Here is an 8,095-nt window from a genome sequence, read left to right as displayed (position 1 = left end):
CTATTATGTCAAAATACATAACATGCATACAGATGCTAAGTGACTACATGTAACAGTATTGATTTTAGGTACTGAGATACGCATTTTTGTATCACCCACTTGTTTCCTGGTTGGAAGGAGAATAAGAAGGTGCCAAGAAGGTCCCAGATATGATAGAAAATGGTGCTGATGCTCAGAACAACTGCTACCTAGAAAGATTGATAGCTCAGTGGCACCTTCTGACACAGGCCAATAATTAACCTGATTGCTTTTGTTGTATTAGAGGTGAGTACATGCTGCCCCTTTTGATGAGAAAAATGTTCCTTATTGCATTCAGTTATCGTTCATCTTCTAGTTTGGAACCCTACTTCAGGTGTCCGCTGCTGCTTTATGTTCCAAAGTAACACACAGCTCAGTGTGCTACTAAGTATTATTTTTCTAATTCTGCTCACAGACCCTGGAGAGGAGAAATACCTACTAGAAACCAGCAGTTCCTAAGCATAAGATTTGATTACGTTATTTCAGCATGCGCATTCTGGCCCAGATATTGAGCTGCAGCTGTGTTGTGGTGCAGGGACTGGCTCTTGCCTAATTTAGAGCAATGGCAGATTAGGGATTGTTACATTTACTATGGTACAATATTACTCCAGCCACAGCTCCGTTTTCCCAATAATTAGTAGCAGTAAGCTCAGAAAGAAGATGATAGGAAAGTGGCTCTCCACCACCTGAGGAAACTCCAGGGCAGAAAGGAATACACCAGTGACTGGATCTGGTGAGATTACAGTAGCTTTTTGCAATTAGAGAAGCCCAAGCTATAGGACCAGATCCTCCACTGCAACTCATTGAGGTTCTTCTGGCCCAAAGGATGTAATTAATTACTATTATTACTTGCATATTCAGGAAATCATCCACTAAATTTAGTAAATGCAATAGGATTTGAAGTGTGTTGTCTTGGATGGTATTATTACAAACAAACTGTAAGCAAACTGTGATAGGATCAGAATATTTGGGAAAGAAGAAAGAATGAAAACAAACCCCCTCACCACAAATCCTGGGTACGAGACCAATTCCCATGTGACCAGACCTATTTTTCTACCACACATAGGAAATGAAATCAACTGAATATTTTGAAAGATAAGTACTGCTGAAAAGCTTTTGGACTAGTAAAAGAAAAATTTATTTGAAGAAGTCTTCCTAGGAATCTGAATGACATCTGTGAAAAAAAGTTGTTAACTTTTGGCACACTTACTGCCATTTCAGAGAGCAGCATGTGCTTAGGAGGTAGGGTAGGTCAGCATTTATGGGAAGGACAACCCCAAAGGGTCAGCATCACACCAGTCCAAGAGGGAATTTTTATCATAAAGCACACCTGGGAATTTTATGGATTCCTTTTACTGTAGAACTGGACTGTACTACATACAAAGCATTCCCAAACGTTAGTGCAGGAGTAATGATCAGCATGATGCCAAAAAGAGCTTTTGTCCTTTCAAGGCAAGTTAAATTGAAGAGAAGTGAAAAAATTACACTATTTTGTAGTCTTTCCACTTAGGCTCTATTAAATGATACCTAATATGATCATCTTAAAAATTCAAAACATGTATGGGAGAACAGAAAGAACACTACTTTTTACAGAGCATGCTCACCAAAATATTGTGCCAGTGACCTCAGTGTGTGTGAGCCCCAAGCACGAGACTGACAACTAAATCTTTTGGAAAGATTATTTAGGAGCGTAAATGAAGAAGACAAGGTAAACTTTCTTTCTTTCTTCTTCTTCTTCGGTTTTTTTTTTTTTTGTAAAAAAATGTGGAGTACTAATTTCACAAAGCTAACGCATACCAGACAATGTCGTACAAGATCCTGCAGGCTGTTGCATGAATGAGGTCTTTCAGGCCCCACACACTGCCCCGCTTGTTCCCCAAGCTGTACTTTCTGGTTGCTAACACTCAGCTGGCAAGAGCAGAGGACGCTGCACCAAGTGCCATTTGTCTATCAGCTCAAAAAAAAATTTAACTCTCCTTACAGCTGTTCTTTTCTGCACTTCCTACTATGCACTATAGATGAAGACACATGATATTCTGCAAAATTAAAACCCCCCAGAGTTTGATGAGCTCAGCTGTCAGGGTCCTCTTTGAAGGTCAGCTCGAACCAGCTCAAACTTTCAGAATTCATCACACCTAGTTCGTGCATTCTGAAAACTTGTCCCCATCCTAAGCAAATGTTCCTAAGAGAACCAAGCAGAAACAAACATTTTCAGAATGCATTCTTCTGCTAGAGCTCCACAACAAAGGGGAAAATAACTACTCGTTATGTATAACTTCTGAATGCTGTAAAAACAGGGATTATAGATGAACTACTGGAGCAAGTACAAATGTTGAATATTAAACAAAAGCATTTATTAGATTCTCAAGTATAACTGTAGACAGAAATGTGTGCTACTCATTTGACTTCATTTTCATCCTTAGAATAGCAATTTTCATTAAATGAATGCAGCTAAAGAGTCCAGAGCGCACCAAAATACGTCATTTTAAGACGCTATTTTGTCTCCTTTATACATAGCTTGATCTGAGATCCTCCGGGAACACGGAGCTCTGCCTGCCGTTGCCGCGTGGATGCTGCCCTCTAGCGCCCACTACTCCAAGGGCCAGATCCTGCCTGCGGTGCCTGCAGACCTACCGTGTTCCGAGCAGGAACGCCAATAAACGCTGAAAGAAAACTCTAAAACCATCAGGGGATGTTCATGGAACTGTTTTATTTTTATTTGTTTGTGATGCCTCCTTCCTCTTTCCTCCGCCACCCTTCCAATTCACCAAGTGGTAAATGAGAAAATAAACCTGCTTCTGCAGCAGCAGTTAGGTGCTCACCGAGTGGTCAGAGCCTCCTCTCCCCAGCCCTGTACAGAAGTGTGCATGCACCCATTAACAGAGGAAGTGCGTCTCAGAACAGGGAAAGAACAAAATGTTGGGGGGGGTCACAGTCAGCAGCTCACGTCCTGCCTGGTGCCCGCTGCAACTTGCAGGAGCAGCCCAGCTGCTGCTCGCCACCACCACCACCACCACAGCTACCAGCACCATTCCCGGCATCTGCCAGACGAGGTCGCTCCAGAGCAAGATACAGGAGATTGCCCCCTTCTACCTCCCCTTGTGTTTTCACCGAAGGAGAAACTTAAATTTCTTGATAGAGTTTCAAGCGTCTCAGCACGAAGTTTCTTTCTGTCCTTTCAGAACACAGAAGTGTGTGTTTTTTGATGGCCACACTTTCCCCCAAGAGTATGATACCATGTATTCGTAAGTGCCACTGACTTCTGATGGTGTGACCATCAGAGGACAGGAGAGTATCTGACTTGGGAGTTTGTAATATACAGCTCTTAGTGTTGCTTTGAGTGCTTCTGACTTTGTCAGCTTTATTGCTGCTTTGCATCAGCGGAATGATGCAGGACAGCTGGATGTGGTCCATGTACTTGCAAGCTTTCCATTGGTACTACAGTCAGAAGAGAAGTGACTGGCTCTGGGCACTGCTGCTGTCACACTTACCCAACTTGTCACTGGTACTTCTGGAGCTGCTAATAGTCATGAAGAGCTGGGGAAAAAATCCTGTAGCTGACTGACTGTATGTTGTGAGTTCCTTCAACTTTCTTCTTTTCCAGTCATGCCATACTGGAAACATCTGAAAGACAGCAGTTTCCACATACATTCTAGAATAAGTGTACTTTAAATAACAAAACCAGGTAAATGTTATTGCTTGTTGTTGGAAATATCCAAATAATTGATCAGGACGGTATCTCTGATCAAAGCAGATTTTATTTGCAATTGCAGTGGCAGGCATCCTGCAAGCAGGAGCCCTGCAGAAAGCAGCGTTCCATCTTTTATGCCCTATTACCCGACGCTGATCTTTCCCTCCCCTGGTTCCTCATTGGCTGAGTACTTCAGGTTCACAATCTTCCCGATGCTCAACTGAACATACAGATACTGGCTGAACATAAATTGTTGCTAGCTAAGCATGTATGTTGCTAATTAATTGACTTCTAACACTTGCTTACTCAGCACTCGGACATTATTTCTGGACACCTGCTCATCCTTGGATAGAGATCAGTGTGGAAGGAGGACAGAGGGGGGGCATCCCGATGCCGGCCTCTTGTATCCCAGCCTTCCCACAGAGTGAGGCAGTTTGGCCTTGTGTGGAGGCCCCGGCTTCTTGGATGTTTGACAAGTCTGCTTTTCTTTTGCTGAGGGTCTCTCATCCAAACAGAACAGCCTTACAGCATGCTTCCTAGTCCATCATACTATTCCCATACTATTCACAACTATTACAGTTTTACAAGCGAGAATTAATCACATAATTCAACAACTATATTTCTAAAATATGTTATTGAAATATATGGTATTTCTACTTTTTCAAACTAGCTCTTTCTAAGGACAAGTTACAAAATACGCTGTGCTCTACTTCTTAAGATCAATTCCCTTTTTTCAATATCTAATGCAGAAACAACATTCAATTCCTACACTTTTTAAAGCAAATAGAGTCTTAATAAATGGAAATACTTCCACTTTCTTAACTCTGAATTTTCTTAGCTTTGCTTACCTGTTTCTGAATACTGAGGGAGGGGGGTGATAGTGAGCCTGCCCATAATAATGCATGGGACAGCATAGCTAGGTTAGAGGGACACGGTGCTAATGCAGGCCCTCAACCTGCTGCCCTGCGATGTGTTGGCCATACTGCAGCACACTAGAAATCTAACAACAAGGAGCCAGGGACCACTGAAGCAATAGGAGAAGGCAACAGAGAAACTCAAGGGAAATACTTCAAAGGAATTAAGGAGTTATCCCCCAAGAAAGTGACAAGGCTCTACACCAATGCTCACAGCTTGGGAAACAAACAGGAGAGGCTGGAAGAACAATGACATAGTTGCTGTCACCAAAACCTGTTCAGCCTGGAGAACAAAAGGCACCAGGGAGAGCCAATAGCAGTCTTTCAGGATCTAAAGAGGAGCCACAAGAAAGAAGGAGAGACTCTTTAGCAGGGTCTGTTGTGATAGGACAAGGGGAAATGGTTCCAAACTAAAAGAGGGGAGATTTAGGCTGGATATAAGGAAGAAGTTTTTTTAATAAGGGTAGTGAGGCACAAGTTGCCCAGAGAGGTAGTGGATGCCACATCCTGGGAGACATTCAAGGGCAGGCTGGACCAGGCTCTGAGCAACCTAACCTAGCTGTGGGTTCCCTGTTCATTGCAGGGGAGTTAGACGAGATGATATTTAAACATCCCTTCCAACTCAAACAATTCTATCATTCCATTGCAATTTGCCCATGAGTGATTCCATCAAGAGTGTGGCCAAATCTTATGGAGATTAAAGATATATATCTATCTACTACTGCTCTAAATACTACCAACTGCTAAGTAATTTCCAGCATTCAGAGGCAGATTCAGCACAGAATTTCAGAATTCCACAGAATGGAATTTCAGAACAGAGCTCCAAGTCCATTGCTAACAGCAGAGGATTACCAACAGCACAGCCATGTGCACTGGAAGTTCTCATTTCCACTCTCTCTCCTTACCTGATCCTCAGAGGCTTCCTCCACGTACGGCATGCTCCTGCAGCCTCTCCCTTGCAGAGGTTAAAGAGAATTTCTGCTGCTTTCCAGTTCTTCCTCATACAATCTTCTCTCTTTTTGAAACACTTCTAAAATTCTATTATATTCTGAAATATATGCATATATGCAGCAAAGAATATTTGCACTAACTTTTCATGTAGAATTGATGTTTGATTGCTAGGAAATGTGTATTTTTTATACCACTAGAAATTCAGGTATACTAGAGAGAGGAAAAAGAAATATATTGGGGAATTTGCCAAAGTTGCAAATAAAGCTTTAAAAAGACCTGCAGTGAAAGACAAGCAGTAAGAATTTCCAAATTTAAATGATTGTCTCAGTGGGTGGTTCATATCACTATCTTCATGATTCCTCACTTTGTTCTAGAAAATATTTTTGCTTTTCAGTAGTATGATGTTCCTGGAATTTCCTTTGTAGTGAAAATATTTAACCTTAATGCAGAAATAATGCAGAAATTTAAGCCTACAGCTATTCAGAAATCCAAAGCAGAGATACATTAATATTCTTTCTCCTGCCATCCCTTCTCATTCTTACAAAGGCACAACTAGTCTGCTCAGATCTGTGATTTGAATAAGGAGTAACTCTAGACGTCTTGCAAAAAAGAGAGACTCTCTCAGGGAAAGCCTCTTATTAATCTTATTGAACATGCTGATTTCAGAGATTTCAGTAACAACCAACCCTACTACCTCTGGCAATGAGTATCAGTTGAGATGGAAATTCCCCTCATTATAGCATAAGATAAAATACTTTAATCTCAGGAAGTCTGTGCTTCAAAGAAAGCAAGCCCCAAACACATGCATTTATCTTTAACACCAAAAGCTGTAAGTATTTCAAGAGGTGCGATCTCAGGCTGCAGAACACAAACCTCAGCATGAGCACTGGACCGATGGACACGAGAAGTATGATAACAGTCAATGTTTAGCATAGCACAATCATTTACAGGGAAGAATTAAAGTATGGGCTCACCAGGCTCCTGAAACCCAGAAGCGCCACAGTGTCTCCTTCCATCTCTTCCCATTCAGCCTGTTGCTTTCAATTTTGTCTTGTTTTACTGATAAGTTCTTCTCATTCGTTTGAAGCTGATGATGGTTTGGCTGTTCTCTGATGACCTGAGCTCTGTGCAGAGTTGAATCCATCAGCGAACTGGGAGTTGGTGTGGAAAAAGCTAAGCACCTGTTTGCTTGCAAATGCTTATGAAAATCTCTTATTTTATATATATACATATGTAAAAAATAATATATATGTGTGTGTATAGTGCATATATTTAAGGAGCTACAATTATTCACTACTCTGACAAGAATTAACTGGGACTAACAGCTATTGAGAGGTTTAAATGCAAAGAGAGAGGTACCAGATGTTACGCATAAGGCTCTCTTGTAATTGGAGAAAAAGACCATGCAACATACACTTAAAAATAATTAAAAGTACTAAACTATAAATTTCTATGTTGAAACATGCACACTGATGTTGATATCATATAATTTAATCTCTTCCTTTGAGGTGTAAATGCATATTATTGATGTTTAATCTTGTTTAATTGTGTACTGCGATAAAGCAAACCGCTTTATGATGAGGAAAAGCTCTATTTATCACTTCATAAGAGGGACCTTTTCAAAATATAGGATGGCTTAGGCTGAAGGGGACCCACAGAGCCCATCCAATCCCAATCCCCTGCTGTGGGCAGGCTGCCCCCCAGCTCCATCTGCCCAGGGCCCCATCTACGGCCTCGGGCAACCTCTGGGGATGGGGCACCCACAGCTCTCCAGGCAGCACTGCCAGGGTTTCAATTCCCATTGAGTAAAGAATTCCTTCCTAACATCTAACCTAAATTTCCCCTCTCCCCTGTCCTGTCGCTATTAGACGGTGTAAAAAGAGGGGGATCAACTTGGATCAGATTGCAGGCAATAGGACAAGGGGGAATGGCTTTAAACTGAACTAAAAGAGGGGAGATTGAGATGTTAGAAGAAACAGTCTTACAACATTTTAAAATGAGTTTGTGTTCAGCTAGTGCAAGTTAACTATCATCAAATGTGAAAAAGAACTGTAAGACAGTAAACAAAAGTGCATTTCAGTAATACTTAAAGTATATCAAAACAGTAAGAAAGTTCAAGTATTTGATTTTAATGCTTCAGTTTCACCAAGATGAGCAGCATTAGCTGGCAGGATGCTGATTCTTACTAAACAAATGAACGGTTTTCTAGAAATGAAACAGCACCTTTCCTTTTCCTCTCTTCTGGAAGCTGAAATGGAGATGAAGGTGGCTTTGTGAAACTTAACTTTTCCCCTGCATGTTTAAGTGAGGGTTTCTCTCGACTTCACGTTTTTAATCACCAGAACCTATAGCAAAGCCCAGCGGCACGAACTCTCCTTTCCACAGGACGTCGGAAACAACCCTTTTTGTGTGTGCCTGGACTCAAAAATACACTTTGCTTTCCTCCACAGGCACACAGCTCACACAGACGAGCAAGGAGGTTACACCGCTCCTCTACGCTGCCCCGAAGCCGCACGTCAGC

The 8,095-nt window shown here is 41.7% G+C and overlaps 1 long non-coding RNA gene across 2 annotated transcripts; it reads right to left on the bottom strand.

Moving 5' to 3' along the window:
* Positions 1–2,713: 2,713 nt before the first annotated feature.
* Positions 2,714–7,865, bottom strand: LOC110391025. Of its 2 annotated transcripts, XR_002433946.1 has the most exons (3): positions 7,798–7,865; positions 5,529–6,725; positions 2,714–3,642 (listed from the first exon to the last, which is right to left on the bottom strand). It is a non-coding gene; the product is annotated as an uncharacterized LOC110391025 (long non-coding RNA). The 2 variants fall into 2 exon arrangements; XR_002433945.1 differs by lacking the exon at positions 7,798–7,865 and having other exon boundaries at positions 5,529–6,799.
* Positions 7,866–8,095: the final 230 nt, after the last annotated feature.

Source organism: Numida meleagris, unplaced genomic scaffold, assembly GCF_002078875.1.
Source record: "Numida meleagris isolate 19003 breed g44 Domestic line unplaced genomic scaffold, NumMel1.0 unplaced_Scaffold272, whole genome shotgun sequence".
Taxonomy (NCBI): Eukaryota; Metazoa; Chordata; class Aves; order Galliformes; family Numididae; genus Numida; species Numida meleagris.
The sequence above is the reverse complement of the archived record's forward strand: the minus strand, read 5'-3'. Positions and strand labels throughout refer to the sequence as shown.